This window comes from Episyrphus balteatus, chromosome 1, assembly GCF_945859705.1.
Source record: "Episyrphus balteatus chromosome 1, idEpiBalt1.1, whole genome shotgun sequence".
Lineage (NCBI taxonomy): Eukaryota > Metazoa > Arthropoda > Insecta > Diptera > Syrphidae > Episyrphus > Episyrphus balteatus.
Genome location: NC_079134.1, coordinates 18,895,978 through 18,913,562, shown reverse-complemented (window position 1 = coordinate 18,913,562; position 17,585 = coordinate 18,895,978).

The following is a 17,585-nucleotide window of genomic DNA, read 5'->3' as shown; positions in this document are numbered from 1 at the left end:
GAATTTTTTCTTTTTCGATTCTTCTTTCCACTTTTTGATTTTTTTTTAACTTGAAACTCTTGACTTCAAATAAAATGATTTTTTTTTCTCCTTTTTCGTTTTTGTTTGCACACAAAGTAAAAATCTACATCGTAGTCATCGTCTTCGTCCTAGTCCTAGTCCTTTACGAAAAATAAGAGCATACACAAACAAACAACTTCAAAAAATAAAAATGCAAAAAAAAAAACACAAAAAATAGAAAACAAACTCCGTTTTCTAAACACATTTAGTATGCAAACTGAGAACAAGAAATGCATCTTATGATAAGGAAAATTCCTTCTGAACTAAATGCAAAGAAAAATAGGAATCCTTCCAACTTCTAACAATAAATCGCAAAAGTTGTTCCTTTCACCACTAAACGAACAAAACTCTCTCTCTCTTGCATTTGAGAAGTATAAAAATGCTTCCATTTGACTAAACGAACGTAAACAAGGATACGTATCTACTATATCCCCATCTCACTGTACTAGGACTTTTAACTCTAGCACAACAATCTTCCTTATAAGAGCAAAGTTAAGGTTAAAGAATTTGTACATATATTAAAAATAAAAAAAAAAAAAAAAAAATTAAAACAATTTTATTTTATTTTTTTTTCTTTGCATCCTTTTTCTCGGTGCGAAACCTACATAACATATGTCGTTTGCTTGAAACTTTCGCATCATCTTTCATTCGAAAAAGGTCTGTGCGAGTCTGCAAGTCTGTGAAAATGTTTGCTCTGTTGCACGTAAAAACATTTATTGTGAAAGTAACTCATCGTTGCTCACATTAATACCCCAATTGCGATCGTTTTGTTTTTTTCCTGAAAGATGATACTCGCGCGTTCGTTCGTGTATACTGTGGATGCGATGCGTATATCTTCAGTGTTGGAGGCAAGTTAATGCACATCCTTTGCACTTACCCCATTTTGCTCTGCCATTTTTCATTAATTAACGGAAATCATTTGTTTCCTTTTTGAGCGAGAGAGTGTATGATGATGATGCACTCGACGTTGTCGTGAATACGTAAATCATGATATAGAGGAGGCGGGGGGGTTCGAGGGGTTGGAGTAGTGTGACGTTGCAAGAGAGAGACTCTTTCCAGACTAATTGGTCGGTATGTGCAACTTGTCACAGGATATTTGTAGAAGGCTTTAATTAAATTCACCCTGTGATGAAGAACGGTGCTGAATTAATTGCACACCTTCTCCCATTCCCCCATCATCATCATCATCATCCTTTTCCTTATAACCATACAGCACCAGAAGCAGGATATTTGAAGTTGCAAAATTGACATTATGCCAATGAAACTCGAGAAATTTAACCCTCTCACTGTTTTTTGTGGGGTAAGTATATCAAAGTTAGGTTAAAAAAAAAGGAGAGAAAGAAATGGAATGAGACATCCATTGATGTGCGCTCGAGCGCAAAGAAAGCAATTGGAAACAGCTGAAGTGAGGGATTTTTTATGTGCGGTAAAAACGCCATTCACCAAAATTCGCAACATATCAGCGGTTTCTTTCAAACAACAAAATCAAACGACGACGATGACGACAACAGACGATTACATTTAAAAAAGAAGCGGAAGGAGAACAGAGTAGGCCACTGTTTGGGAATGAAAATTCTTTGAAAAAGATTTTTGGTGCATGTATTGGAGTCGTACAAATTTTATTATTTCAAAATTAAATAAAAAGTCGCTTTTGTTTTTAAATACATAAAAAGTTATTTTAAACTCTTTTTTTCAAGAACAAGCAAATTTTTTATTGAATTCAAAATTTTTAGAAAGTTAAGAAATTGTTTCTCTTAGGTCTTATACCTATACACTTAACTTGTTAAGATCGAACTTGGTAACTTGATCTAAGACTAAAGAGCCAGAATTGATTTCCTGTACAAAAAATAAGAGTTTTTATCAATAATAGGGGAGAGTGGGGCTAAATGTAACAGGGGTAAGAATTAACAGCTAAAAAAAGCGATGTTCCTTTCAATATTAAGAAACGCGTAAAGGAGAAAAATGCTCAATTTTTGCATATCTACCGGCACATTTTCTTCAGATGAAGATTAGACGACAGGGTGAGAAGTTACACTAGTGGTGCCCAAAAAATGCATGTTTGTAACTTTTTTTTTAAATTTTATTTTTGGTCTACCTCTTTACCCGAAAAAGATAGAGTGCTAAGTGTTTTTTTGTTATATGCAACTGTGTTTTGGCTCAAATTGCGTGTATATGTTATGTCTATATATGTTTCGCTTTTTTTTTAAATTGATTTTATGTGCCAAATTTCATGCTGGGGCTAGTTGTAACATTTTTCCGGGGCAAGTTGTACCATGTAAAAACTTACCTATACTGAAAAATTGTTTACCTAATATAATTAACAACCCTGAATATGAATGCTTGTAATTGAATTTGTATTTATTTTGAAATTGGAAACACATTTTTGAACCACCACTTGAATTCATAAAGCTTATAAAACAATTTATGAATTCGAATAACTTTTATTTAAGACTACTGTCAAATTTTCTCTGGAAATCTTGGATTTGCCCCTTTTTTTACAAATTCGCACCAAAATTTCATGACTGAGGTTTGTTTTTATTGTTATTAATTAAAAATAAATAAATATAAACAAATAAAGGTATTTTTCTCTTATTTTTAGTTCTTGGTACAACCTACCCCGGTATGTGTTACACTTTGCCCCGTATGTGGGGTAAGTTGAAACAACACGATTTTTTATTTGGAAGCTTTATTTTTCAACTTTACCGTTATGTTTTGCTAAATTTTTATGATGGATCTTGGAGCTAAAACATGGGTCTTTAATTTAAAAAAGGTCTGGTTGACCCACTTTCAAATTTGTAGGAGAACCATCGATTTTAGAAAAAAGTGTTACATTTGGCCCCACTCTCCCCTACGATAATGAAGAAGTTCAAAAACGTGATTTTCTGTTCAGTGCGTCTTACTCAACGGGACAATAAAACCAATAATAATGAAATAAAGGAAATGCTTCTAATGTTTCATATCCCGCGCAATATAAAAAAAATTGCCGCTTTTAAGCAAAAATAAATTGGTCTCATTAAAACAAAAGAGTTGAGTAGCGAACTTTATTTTAGTACATTCTTTAAAATTCTTGCTTCTCACTTAAAAAAATTATTTCATTTTGTTTTGATACCGACATACTATTATAAATATTCAAATGAATGAAATTAAACTAGTTACATTGTCGACTTAAATGTGACAGATGGTAGGAGGATAATAAAAAAATTATATTGATAGGACCTAAATGAATTTTTTTCAGGATTCGTAGCAATTTTCGATGTACACCGTTTATCAAAATAGTTGAGGATATACCATTAGGACTTGGCATACAAATATGGTAAATGTTAGATACAATCTTTACAGTGTTGTCAATATGGTATGTAAATTATTTCAGTTTGTCAAAATTTGTAACTATTTTGTCAGGTTTATCACATAAAGAATTATAAATTAAGGAATCACCTTAAATTATCACAGTTTTAAGTATCACAGTTAAAGGCACTTTGAAAGAGTTATAACCTTTGGGCCATTACTTGTAGTGTCATTTAGTTTAAGAATAGACGGGAAAAGATAAGATTTTCTTTAGCAATTAATAAAATTTCAAACGCACTTTGAATCCAGTTTCAGTTGTAAAAGTATTCAGAACTTTGTTATTTAACATTATTTTAAATCAGACTTGTGTAAACTAATAATGCTGCTTTTCAAAAGTCAGTAAACACTTCTGGATTTAAAAATTCTATATTACCATTATGAAAATAGGGTAACGCATGTGTATTTCATAATCACCAACATTATCATTATCTAAAATAACAGTTGACTGTCATTTTTATTCGGTTTTTCACTTAGCCCTGATTTTTCAATCATCATAGACTATATAAAACGAATATTGTCAATATAAAAAAATATATATATTCCTAGGAATACGGACTATCTCAGGTTTACCTGACTATTGAAAAATTGGCCCTTAGAGAAATTAAGTTGGATTACAACATTCATAAAAAAAAAATACTTCAAACTAAATTTAAACTTACCTGAACCATAAAAACGTACCCTACAAAATTATCAAAATCGGAGTTATTTTTTTTTAAGATAAAGAAAAACGGAAAAGTATTTTTGTCATTTTTCTCAATTTTTTGAGGTTATTTAATAAAGTAATCGAAAAAAAAATTACATCTCATTTTAGAATCATGTTGGTAAGGTAGCGCAGTGTTTCTGAACTCGCTTGATCTAGATTGAATACTCAAGTGTGACGGAAAAATTTTTAGGTCTTTCAATTTTTTAATATTTTTGTTATTTGAAGTCGACTTTTTTCTGTATTTAAAATTCGGCAATCTGTTACGATTCAATTGCCTAATCGTACCATTCTTTCTTTATCTCCTTTAGTCCGGTCAAATTAGACTAAAATAAATGGGTGAGGTTACATTAATTCCCAGCAAGCTGAAAATTGGTAGGATTGTTGGAAACACCATCATAAATTAAATCTAAAAAGTCCTCATCGATCCGAGGCCTGGAAAAAAATTTACTTGGGGTCAAAGGTCACAAAAACTGGTTTTTCACGATTTTCAGCAAAACGGTAAGTCTTATCAAAAAATTTTCAATACAAGAATTGTAGACCACATTATTATATATAAAAAGTGTCATGACACTTTTTTTCCTAAGACCCACCGTTTCTTAGGTATAACGATTCAAAAAGTTGAAGTTGAGTTGTAATCGTCATAATCAGGCCTATTCTGAAAAAAAACTCCTAACTAAAAAGTTCCTGAAATTTCATTATTTTTTTAGCTTGAATTTCGTTCTTAAATGGTTAAGAATATGGGAATGCAAAAAAAAAATGGAAATTTTCGGCATTTTTCCGATTGCGGCCCTTCTCGCGAAACCATTTCATTGGGAATTTTTGTTTAAAACATGTCTGAATATATACAGGGTGTGCAATAGAGAATGGACAACCCTAAAACAGCTGATAGCTACACTTATGACTGTTCTAAAAACAGATAGAAAAAAGTTCTATCGCAACCAGTTCATAAAATATTGGCTTTTTTTCGTTCAGTGTATTTTAAATTTTATCATCTTATGTTTTCGTTCACTACAACCAGGAATGAATGAATTTTATTTATTTCTTTTTTTTTATCATTTTCTACAATAATTGTATGAGTACATAAAGGCTTTAAAAACTGCATAGCTATTGCAAATTTTCGTAAAAAAAATTTTGAAATCTGTTTTTTGATGCAAAATGTAAAAAAAGTATTTTATGAAAAATTTTAAACACCTGTGGTATAAAATAAATCTATGGAAATCTAATAGGCCAACTTTCTTAAAAATATTCTGGTCTAAGGGGTTTTCAGTTTTTGTGACCTTTGACCCCCCGTAAATTTTTTTCCAGGCCTCGGATCGATGAGGAGTTTTTAGATTTAATTTATGATGGTGTTTCCAACAATCCTACCAGCTTGCTGCTGGGAATTAATGTAACCTTGGTAAATTGACCGGAGTACTTATCACTCATATTCTGCGTATACACTTTTAAAATACACAAAAAAAAAATACTCGGGTAGAGATCTATCCCGTTTTGTAAAGGTTTTCTCACTTATAACGAAATGATATGGACAAATTTCAGTTCACCCTCGAATCTCAAACTTTTTTTTGACTTTTTATGAAAATCGATTAAGAATTAACTAGAATAAAATTTTAAACATTTTCAAAACCAAATACAATAATGCACATATTTCATGTAAAACTATCACCCAATTGAGTTGAACGAAACTAATTTCTTCTTTGTGTAACCAAACGTTCGAATTTCTGCCCGGGAATCGGGGTCACTTGTTTTTCTAACCATTTATCATTTCTTTGAACTGAGTTTCAAATGATGTTGTAGTTTTAAATGTTATTATTAATATACTGTTAACTTTTTTCAAATAGGTAGCTTGTAGTGATAAAGCTGTTAGCAGACTTTGTTATATAATTACTGGAATAAAATTTTAAAAGCTTATAGGTACTTGTTTTTTAATTCTATCCGCATTTAAATCAGCTATTTGATGCGACAAATGCAACTACCCATTGCCGTATAATTTCATTTTGTCAAAAAAAACCGCAAAACCCTTCAGTTTTCAAAACCTGCAAGACTTAACATGCTCCCTATTGTAATGTAAAACAAAAGATTGATCGACCGACCTATACGTTTAAACTCTATGGCAAGAGTTCTTCTACCCACACCTAACCTATTACCCAGCTACCATATACCTATTCCTGAACTCTGGTCCACCTGGAATGAGTATAGAGAAAGGAAATATGGGTATACAACAGAGAGGGAACCACTGCTGCGTTCAATAGCTTTTGAATCCTGCTATTTCCGCCCTCCATTTTCATGTCATGCACACATGTGTTTTCTTCCCTTGAAGGGATTTAAATGAGTGACGTTTTTTACTTTAGCTCTCGCTCTCTGATGTTGTTTTCAGCATTTTCAAAATCCGTATATATGCGTTGTTGTTGTCGTCAGTGTCGTTGCCGTTGCTATATTTGCCGGTAAACTGAGTCCTCGGTCTGACGTTTTTGTCGTTGACGTTGCGTCCTTCTCGATGTTTACGTCTTTTCGTCGAATTTGCCGAACAGCACATAAATGCTCTTTTACATTTTTGTTGTTGTTGTTATTGTTTTTGATGCCGCAGATTTATTTTGTTCGTTGCGCAAATTTATTGTGCACGCTGTTGACAGATTTAAGCATATGACAAAATTTGATATTTATGTAAATTGAACACAGTAATGCCTGCAGCAGGTATGAGGACCAAAACCCAGGTAGACGCCTGGCATCAGGCAGAGTGAGAGATGCGAGGATAATTGGCTTTTGTGGATATGTGTGGATAGAACCGAAATAACCCGCAAGGGTTTCCAGCTAAAGTTAAATCTTGAAATAATAGCTGCTAGTGGTGTTTAGAGATGGTATGAATGTCATTGATTTACCAGGACATATTCTGGACAGTTGACATTAAATTGTATGAGAAATAGAGTCCAGAGAATTGTTTAAGTTTCTTACTTTGGTATGTGTCATTCGAACGTGATGTAAATCTTATTTCTAAAAATAGCAGAAGAAGATGATTATACAACGCCTCTTTGACAATAAAACTACATACAAACTCTAAACGTGTCGAAAGCTTGTGTTTCATAAATCCAAAAATGGACAAGAGCGAATGACATTTTTTTCTCAAAATAGATTAGCTTGGTATTTACCTTTCACAGTGTCTGTATACATTTGCTGTTCTGAATCTTAACTATACGGTATATTTGTCTTTCTAACTGTTTTATGATGACGACAACCGCACGAAGACGATGTTTTTGGTCTTCTTCTTTTTGTTGTTTGGCATGAATACAATGACGTGTGTGGTGTGGTCCTTCAACGGTGGTTCTTTTGAAGATTGATGTGTTTTTGTCGTGCTAATGTTTAAAGTCACATAAAACATACCTATTTTAAAAACCAACTTTCAAAATGTCAGGTTTTTTCTTTTCTTTTTTTTTTTCAAAATCAATAAAAAAAAGTTTTTTATCCAGACACAAATAAGGGAACAAAAGTAAGAAAGTTGAATAGCCACGTATGATTGAAAAGTTTGTTTCGTGTTAAGTAAATGTTAGTTAAGCAGCAAAAATAAAAACATTTAGAATCCTGATGTTTGTGCAAGTGCTTATAGTTATAACATGAATTTATTTCGTTCAAAAGGGATAAATTCAATAGCTTGAAATTTGTAGGTATACATGAAAGGCAAGTTGACACTGAAAACAAACAAAAAATTGGGCTGCCACTTTTTAAAACTTTAAATGCACCTCCACTTCTTTTATGAGTTAAATTTAATCTTTTCTCAAAAATACTCCCATTTAAGTTTTCATGCTTAAAATGTAAAGTGAAATAAAAAAAATACGTATACGCCATGGTGTACCTACAACATTTTCCAGTCTTTTTGAAATTTATGTCCTGAACAGCTCATTTCGTACAATTTTGCTGACTTCGTTCAATACAAAAAATAGAGTCATAATTTTACAACCTTGTGAATCACTTGATTAAAGATAACACTCTAAATATGAAAATTTTGATGATTGAAAAAATTAAATGGAATCGTTAGAATATAAAGTTTTTATCAGATTAAAAGTCGGGTAGCTTAAAAAGTTCCAACTAATTAAAAAAAGAAATCTTTTCCCACTCACTTTTTAAAACGGGATTTAATTTATTCACTAGTCATATGTATGTATATCAAATTATGCATTCGTTAAAAAAAAGTTGATAATCAAACATCACATAACTATGATAGAGAATGCAAAAAAAGGGGGTCCCGAAAAATTATATTTTTGATTGAAAAATTTTGAAAAATCAAATTTTCGAAAAGGGAATATTATTTTTTTTTTTTTTTTAATTTGGTTTTGGAGTTGGGTTACAATTACTAATATATTAAAATTCCCCTTTTTTCAAAAAAAAAAAAAAAATATTAATAAAAATTATCACTAGATTTTAAATCAGCTAGCATACTTTTTTTGGAGCTTTAGATGTTGTGATATTAGTTTAATGTCATCATTAAGTTTATATTTTTTGCTAGCCTAAATATTCAGAGCTTCTTTTGTTTACAATTGTGTTGGTTGATCTGTTTCACTGTTAGAAGCTACGAATGCCTTGAGCAAAAAACCAAAGAATACAAATAGAAATTTTAAATAAATTCGCAAAGGTTCTGTACAAAATTTCTCTTCCAAAAAAAATCACTTCTTTTAATGTCCTATCCGTGACCAAAAATAACTATGGGAATATTTTTTTGCAGAGTTTAATTAGTTTAAAAATTCTAGTGTTATTTACCATTTGCTATATCGTTTGTTCGAATCCCAGCTTGGGTAGAAGTTTTTCAAGTTAATTGAGCATAAAGCACTAAATATACATTAGTCTGATATTATGCCAGCGTTATAACTTAACATTCTAAACAAATCTTAGGTTGAACAACAAAGATTGGATCCCACAAAACGAGTTCCTTACGAATATTTTATTTCAGAATTTTTAACATAAGTGTTTGCTTGTCTATTAAAAATATAACTTGTGAAAAAATAAAGTTTAATTGAACAAAATCATATCAAAAAGAGGTTGTCTGTAAAGCCGGTTTACCGACGATGATTTTACGTGATAACGTCGTACGAAAACAGGTTGTGTGCTTTTAAAATGAGTCAAAATGAGTCAAAATCATTTCCATCAACCAAAAATTCATTTTTTTGATATAACAACCTATAATAAATTTTATACCACCTGAAAGCTTATTGCTTCAGCTCAAAATATATATATAGATCATATCTATTAGACATCTACAAAAAAAGCTAGAACCTATACAAAATTTTATACCATCTGAAAGCTTATTGTCTTAGCTCAAAATATATACCTATATTGATCAGGTCTATGAGACATCTACAAAAAGAGCTAGAATTTTTTGAACTCGATAAAATTTCTTTAAAAAAAGCAAAAACAACATTTATTTTTATATTCTCACGCTATGGAATCAATTTTTTTGTTTGACAACCTATAAAAATATACCATGTGAAAGCTTATTATTTCACCTTTCATATGACGTATCAATCTCATTTCGAAGATGCCTACAAGAGAAGTTAGAATTTTTTAAAGTCAACCATGTCGAATTTCCAGACTGAGATTACGGTACTTCCCACACTGGTGGCTGTGTTTTGAGGTTTTCGCAAATTTCTTGATTTAACATTGTGTGGCTTGTAGTAAGACTACCATTATGTGTGATATACCAAATGAAAGGTAATTGTATCATAAAAGTTTCATAAAATTTCTATCTGCTCTTGGTCAAAAGTTATATCCTGTTGAATTTTAAAATTTTATTTTACCGTTATCTCAAAATTGTGTTTACGAAATTAATTGAAACTTCGCACACATATAGTCGTAGTCATGGTCTATCATTACTTCATATTAAAGAAAAAAAGATAAAAATAAAAAAAGATGAAAATCGGTTAAAAACGGTCAAAAAACGTGTTTTTTAAAAACTTGTTTCTTCCGTTATTCAGTCAAAACTCTCTAAACGATTCCAAGTTTTTGTACGTGTATGCATAAAGCTAAAGCCTACATGTCTTATAAGTTTGAAATTTTTTGAATAGGTACTCAAAAAAAAAAAAGCTAAAAATCAAAAATTACCCAAAAATACCTCTAAAAAAACAAGGTGCTTTTCAAAAATTCATATTTCGAAACGCAGAGTGTTGGAAAAAAATCCGTATCAAACGCCTAATTTTTTTTCCTCATCGTTCATCTGGCATCTTTAGAATTGTCTTTTACCCAAAATCATCATTTTGTCATAGCCCCAACACGTGTACAACGTTCAAACAAAACGTTATAGCTTAGTTTCAAAATTTTTTTTAGAATTTTTTCTTGGATGCAGTTATCCTTAAATTAATCTCATCTATCTATAGCAAAAAAAAATCAATTCTCTACAACTTTGCGTTTAGATTTTAGCCCAAATTTCATCTTTCTGTTTTACCCCTGTTTACCCTATTAAATGACGGAATTTTTAAAAATCCTTCATTTGGATTAAGCTTTAGAAGATTTTTGTATCTCCAATATTTTATTTTTAATTTTGAATTGAAATTTTTTGCCGCACTGCAAAAGTGCAAGAGTGTAACGTTAGAAAATGGCGTCACTTTTTTGTGGTAGCTCCCATGGTTCATCGATTTATAAGACGTTATCACGTCAAAAATTGTATAAAAGTTTGTTTTTAACTATTGTTAGGACCTTAATACAAGATTTCTGAAATAGATCCATTTTCTAAGTTGTTAGACATAATTTATCTTAGATTTGCCCTATAATGTTATAAATAGCTTCTGAAAAGAAACCATGTAAAAAAATTTTGTAACTCTTAAAATTAAAAAAATATATCCGGGTCAATAGTAATAGTTCGCTAAAGGGTTCGATCACGGAGTTCTTCTTTTCAACGACTTTAATTTATATTAATTTACATAGTTCGATTAACCAGTTTAGGGTTCCAAAATAATGGCTTGTGAATTTTTACTAAACCATACTGAGTATAAAATTCTAAATGATAACGCTCACCATTACTTATACCACTTCGCAACTTCTTCTTTCTCCCATAAATTCTTAAGCAAATTTCTTTTTCTAAAGAATTCCCATCGAGCAATTTAATTTCAATATTGACCAATTTATTTACTAAATCATTCTATTCAAACCCCATTAACGTATTCATCTCTCAACAAAAATCGTCCTTGATGCCAACACAACGACATTCCCATTATTCAATTGCAATTGCAAATTAAAAATGCATTTCCATTTTGCCGTTTCATCTACACAACGATCCAGAGCCGGAGGCGAGCTATAGGAGCATCATCATCATCATCGGCTCGGCTGCTCTAGCTCTAAGCGAAAGAGGTTTTCTTCGTTTGTCCATATCCCCTCTTCCATCTCCATACCTCCGTCTCAGTCTATATGTTTTTCTTTCAATTCTTTATTTTTCAAGCACTTGATTCGACTGTCGTCCAATTTCTTAAAGTGGCCATAGGATCAAGAGACTTAAATTTTAAATTGAATCCTATAACAGAACTCTCGACTTGACTAGGCTAGGCGAGGGAGGGATGGTGTAGTGGAATAGAAACAGCGCGGTGGTAGCACAAAAAAAGCGCACTTTAATGTCCATCAGGGAAGAATACCTACTGTTCATGTCACAACAAAGAGAAGAATAAAAAAAAAAAAATAGTAGAGATAAAATAATGAAAAAAAAGCAAAACACGTACAAAGAGCCAAAGGAAAGAAGATTTGAAATGCAATCAAATGAAAATAAAAGTTAGTCGAGTGCTGTTGCTGCCTTAGCTTTAGCTTAAGCCTCATCCACCCTCAATTTAATACTCCATGACTCTGCTTTAACTCTGTCACTCAGCTGGCAAAGTATCTATCTCCTTCTCCGACCGACCGGCATCGGCATAAGGCGAAAATTCCATTGAGAATAAAACCCCGCAAATTGTAGCACCAAAGGAATAGGAGGACCAATTTGTATCCAGGACTCACTAAATCAAGGTCCTGGAACTGGAAATGTGTAATGGAATGCATTAGGAAAATTAAATTCGCATAACAGCTTCAGATTTTCTTTTGCCGGTGTAGATGTGTGCGAATGAGAGAGTGTATGTTTTGTTGTTGCTGATGTATATGTGTGGCCAAGGCCACCCACTTGAAGGTTGGTTTCAGGATATCTGTCGACAAGGGTTCGAGAGAATCTTTTCGGAATTTTTTTTTTTGGCCAGGATTTGTTTTTTTTTTCGTTTTTTTTTGTCTTCTTATTTCTTTCAAGATTTTCATTACGAAATAAAGGATTGGGATTTAGAAGGTCCCTTGGAAGAATAACCGACTTGCGAATAGGGCAAAGCTAAAAGGATTTACCATTGCCGATTGAAAAATGAAAATATTTATAGAAATAAGCCTCTTTTGGTTCTTTTTTTTTTTTCTTTGTGTTCGAGAAGTTGAAGAAGAAAGACGTTTTCATTCAATTATTGTTGCAATAGCAGATTTTATATAAACCCTTTTTTTTTGGTTCGTTTTGTTCATTGGATGAAGTGGCCTATTCATTTTTCAACAACAAATAAACGAAAGAAAAGTTAATTCAAAGGCTAAAGCATTTAATTAAGAATAAGGTCAGTTTTTTTTTTGATATTATTTTGTTGAAAATTTTATTCGTTGGCAAAAAGTTTATGGATAAAGTTTGTTGATGTACTTTCTTGAAAGCTGTAAAAAAAAAAAAAAAATAAGAAAAATGTCTAATCTTAAAGCTAAACAAATTATATCATCCCCAGATTTTCACTTGTCTTTCAAAGAAGAAGAAGGAAATTAATTTTTATTTTGTTTTTTTTTTTTTTTTTTTTATTTTGATCCCAAATGACTGAAGGGATTTTAATTTTTTTGTTCGGCGTTTAGCGAATCATAATCCCCAGACAATATTTTTTGCTCGGAGGTAGCCTTTTTTTGGTACAGAAATTATTTTTAGTTATTAAGATGGAAGATAATATTGGAATTCTTGGAATGTTATTGTATGATTAAATTAAAAAGTTATTTTAATCAGATAATAATATTTTCTGAGTATATAGGCATTTAGCTTGTGTTTTTAAGTTTCCGGATTTTTCAACCCTAGCTAAAAATATATAATAAAATAATTACTAAATTTAAGCTAAAATGCACGACGTGAATAACTTTGCAGAGCAAAAAAATTAAGCTTAAGCCATCAAATATGTCTGAAAAAGAAAATAATCAAGTTATCAACAAATCCAACGCTTTATTGTAGTTATCGTATCTTACAAAATTCAGCAAAAATTTTTAATCAATCGGACGAATAGTTTCCGAGATCTTGGTGGTACCAGGTCAAACAATTAAACATCGATGTAATCGCGAAAAAAAGTAAGTCGCAGTGACTCAACTATCCTGTCGGAAAAAGCATGTAACTTGAATAAATATGTGTGTTTCGATACGGAACAGGTTTTAAAAAGGTCGTTACAGGTTCAGATTTTATTAAAACAATAAAAAAAAAATTAAAAAAAGTCCAGAGTGGCGAGACCCCAAACGGAAATTTAATTTTTTTCTTGTAATTAAAATTGGGTTTTTAATTTTTAATAGAAGCAAATGCATTACCTAAATAGAAAACAATTTTGAACACTGGTTGTCGAAATATTGATTATTTGAAAAAAAAAAAAACTGAAAGATTGTTAAGATATCCAAAAATGTGTTTTTGCAAACAATACGGATGAAAAATTGCATTATTATACTTTTATGAACTTAATTGAGCTATTATTACTGAAATATTCGTATTTTGGAGTTAGATAAAGACTTTAATTTAGTCTTTACATTTTGTTTAAAATAGGAGTAATTTTTTGAAGCCAATATTACAAATAAATCAAAAAAATAAACTTCATTCTTTCTTTTATCATTTTTTCAAATTGCGTTTATGCAAAGTTCACAAAAAAATTGTACCAAAATAAGGTATATTTTTGAATAATGATTTTTTGAAATTACCAATTTTTAAAAAGAAAAAATCGAATAAAAAATAAATTTTGTCAATGTATTCACATGACAGCACAGGTAGGTAGGTGCTATAAATTATATATCATATGAAAACCTATTATTTCAACTATATTCGTCACAATCATGTCTGTACGACATTTGCATAAAGAGATTGAGTTTTTTCATAAAATAACATCAATAACAAAAAAAAATCTTTTTTTTTTTTAATTTTTTGTCTATTTTTTAACCGAATTCCAAAAGGGAGGATGTTAGAACCTCCTCCGACTGTATTTTTTGTTTAATGTTTGTTACATCACAAGTTTCAACTGTGGTCCCAATTCTATTTGGTCTAAGCAGTTCCAAACAATTCGGTTTCTTTTTTTTTTGTTGTTAAAAATGATTACACAGGTCTACAAGGTTTTTGGTGCCGAGACTATGATATACTTTTCTATAGGTTTTCGGTGTGCTGAATTCGAATCTGAAGACAGAAATATCCTATCAGCTCCCGTTTTTTAAATATTACTGTTAGAAGATGTTAAAAAACTACTTTTGAGGTTATGTTTTTGTTTGAAGAAATTTTTTTTTAAATATAAATTATAACGGTTTCTATAAGAACTATATTCCTTCTTTCAAGATCTTTTTAAATCTTTTCGATATCTTTTTTATTTTTCGAGATATCGTCAGTTTTTTGGATTATTGTAATGCAGGCATGTCAAACTCAATGGCTTTCGCGGGCCAAAATAACAGGGTATAAATTTCTATGAGCCGCAAAAAAAAGAAACAATTAGAATTTTTATGAAACAGATTTATTTTTATAAAAGAACAATTATGTAGTAATATTAATGTTTTCTGCCTGACACTTGGCATTTCTTTTCTGCTACCATCTTCTCTACTTGTTGGGAAAATTTATTAGAAGTTATTACTTTTAAAACACCCCAGGTTTAGATCTGTAATTCTGGATCTAACAGGTGACTTAATTCCATTCATTAGTGAAAACAGCTGCTCGCATCGAAAAGTGCTTCTAAATATACAAATTATTTCATATGCCAATTTTCGAGTGTTCTCCAATCTGATTGGTAGATACTTTTATAATAATTTTTATCAAAAAAACTAAACCGACTTCCATAGTTCAAAACTGGGTTTTATGGTTTTTCTCATAGTTTCCATAGCCATAACTGGACAAAATTTAAATGCAACCACACTGCAGGGCCCAGCTTTCCAATACAAAAAGAATTATCAAAATTGGTTAACTCAGTCCAAAGTTAAGAGGTAACAAGCATAAATAAAAATTATAGGCGAATTGAATACCTCCTCCTTTTTGGAAGTTGGTAAAAATTCAGGCATCCCAAATTCATCGATTTTAGATCTTAAAACGGAGTCACACTGGATTTCGATTACCTCCATTTGCAAATGATTTGGTACTAACTCTATATTTATAAATCCGTCTCAGAAAAGAGATTTAAAAAGCGAATTTTTTTCATTGGAATTCATTTCAGAAAAAGAAGCGACAATAAGTCGATTGCAGATCGAATTTTTGGATGTTTGGAATTCGACATAAATCATTTTTTACAAATAAATAAATTAAGAGCTTTTTCCCAAAAATTCACCTAGGTTGAAACAAACCGTGTGGGGCTTTTTCGCTGCTTTCCCATCTGCACTGGAGAAAAGATAAACAATTATTTTCTCCAATGCTAATTTCAGCAAAAAAAAGCTTTTTTTCAACATAAAAAATGTTTGCTTACCTTTTCACCAAACGGACAACATCGTTTTGAAATGGAGAACTTTGTGTTCATTATAGACATTTAAATTTTATTTTTTTAAACAGAAATTGAATGTAAAAAAATTGAAAATGCAAGTTGTACCTAAATTAAGCTTGGGCCGCACAAATATAGAATGTGGGCCGCATGCGGCCCGCGGGCCGCAAGTTTGACATGCCTGTTGTAATGTATCAAACAGATATCACGTTTTCATCTCCTTCTTGATAAAAACACACTTATTCATTTTAAGATATCTCCGACAGTAAAAAAGATATTGCAAAGATTTAAACAGGTCTTGAAAGAAGGAAAATAGTTCTTATAGAAACCGTTATGATTTATATTTTTAAAAAATTCTTCAAATTAAGGCATAACATCAAAAGTGGTAAAAAAACGTTTTGTTTTACATTTTCTAAAGGTAATATTTCCAAAACGGGAGCTGAAAAAATATTTTTGACTTAAGATTCGAGTTCAACACACCCAAAACCTTCAGAAAAGTATATTTTGGTTCATGTGGGGAAGATCTTGTTAACTTAAAAATAAGTCAAAAAACGATTTTTTCGAACTTTCTAACGGTAATATTTCAAAAACGGGAGCTGATAGGATATTTCTGACTTCAGATTCGAGTTCAGCACATCAAAAACTTATAGAAAAGTGTATCATAGTCTCGGCACCAAAACAAAAATTAAATTTTGTAGACCAGTGTTATTTATATAACAACTTACTATAAATATATTAGATATTTATTTATAATAATATGTATATTAGGGTGTGTCATTTTTGTATGGAAAAAAAAGTACTCTAATTTTCAAATGTAATAGTGGTCAAAAGTTGTATTAGGGTCTGAGATTTAATAATGTGTAAAAAATCGGTTGAAGTTTTTAAGAAAAAAACGATTTTATATGAAAAAATAAATTTTTTATTCACTTATTATTTCGCAGCTTCTTTACTAAGTGTTCAATTCCAACAAATATAAGCTTAAAAGTTTTTTTCTTGCAATTATCTTTAACGTGAAAGTCTAAAAATATTTAATATATTTTTTTTTTTGTATCCAAACATATGTTTGAAAAACCTCTAAAAATCCAAATTTCTTCGATTTCTTCCTATATTTTTATTTACATAAGCAATGCAGCTTTTAAAAGCTATTACATTTGAAAATTCCATACTTTTGCATTTTGACACACCCTAATGCATATAGTCATAATATAATCACATATGTACGATAACTACAAAAAGATTTAATTTTTTAAAGCTGACTATTTAGAAATTTCAGACCGAGATTCCTACAATGATGGTTGGTCGTGGCAAACGATCTCCAGGTATTTTCTGGAAATTTTAGCATTTTTTAATTTAAGATTGTAATTTTTTAAACCTTGTATGCGTTAAGTTTGAGCAGGAGTGTACTTCTTAAATAAGTCGATTTTGTAGGTGTTCTATGTAAACAGATGTTACGTGTTAAAAAAATTTTAAGGTCATCTCAGAAATGTTGCTATTAAAAAACTTATAGCCCTGCCTTTTATCTATCTTCCTTGTACATTCTTATCCTTTCTTTTTTCAAAATTAAAAAGATGTACAGCCGCAGTTCATCGATAGACGTTATCACATCAAAAATGCTCATATTTTTTAATCAGAGTAAGGACTAAGGAGAACAATGCATTTTCTCTAATTTCTAACAAAATAATTTTTCAACGACAGCCTACTTTCTTTTTTTTTTTTTTAAATTCCATCTTTCTGACCTGCTTAAATACATCATGTTTTCAATACAGTGTTCTTTTAATATCCACCAA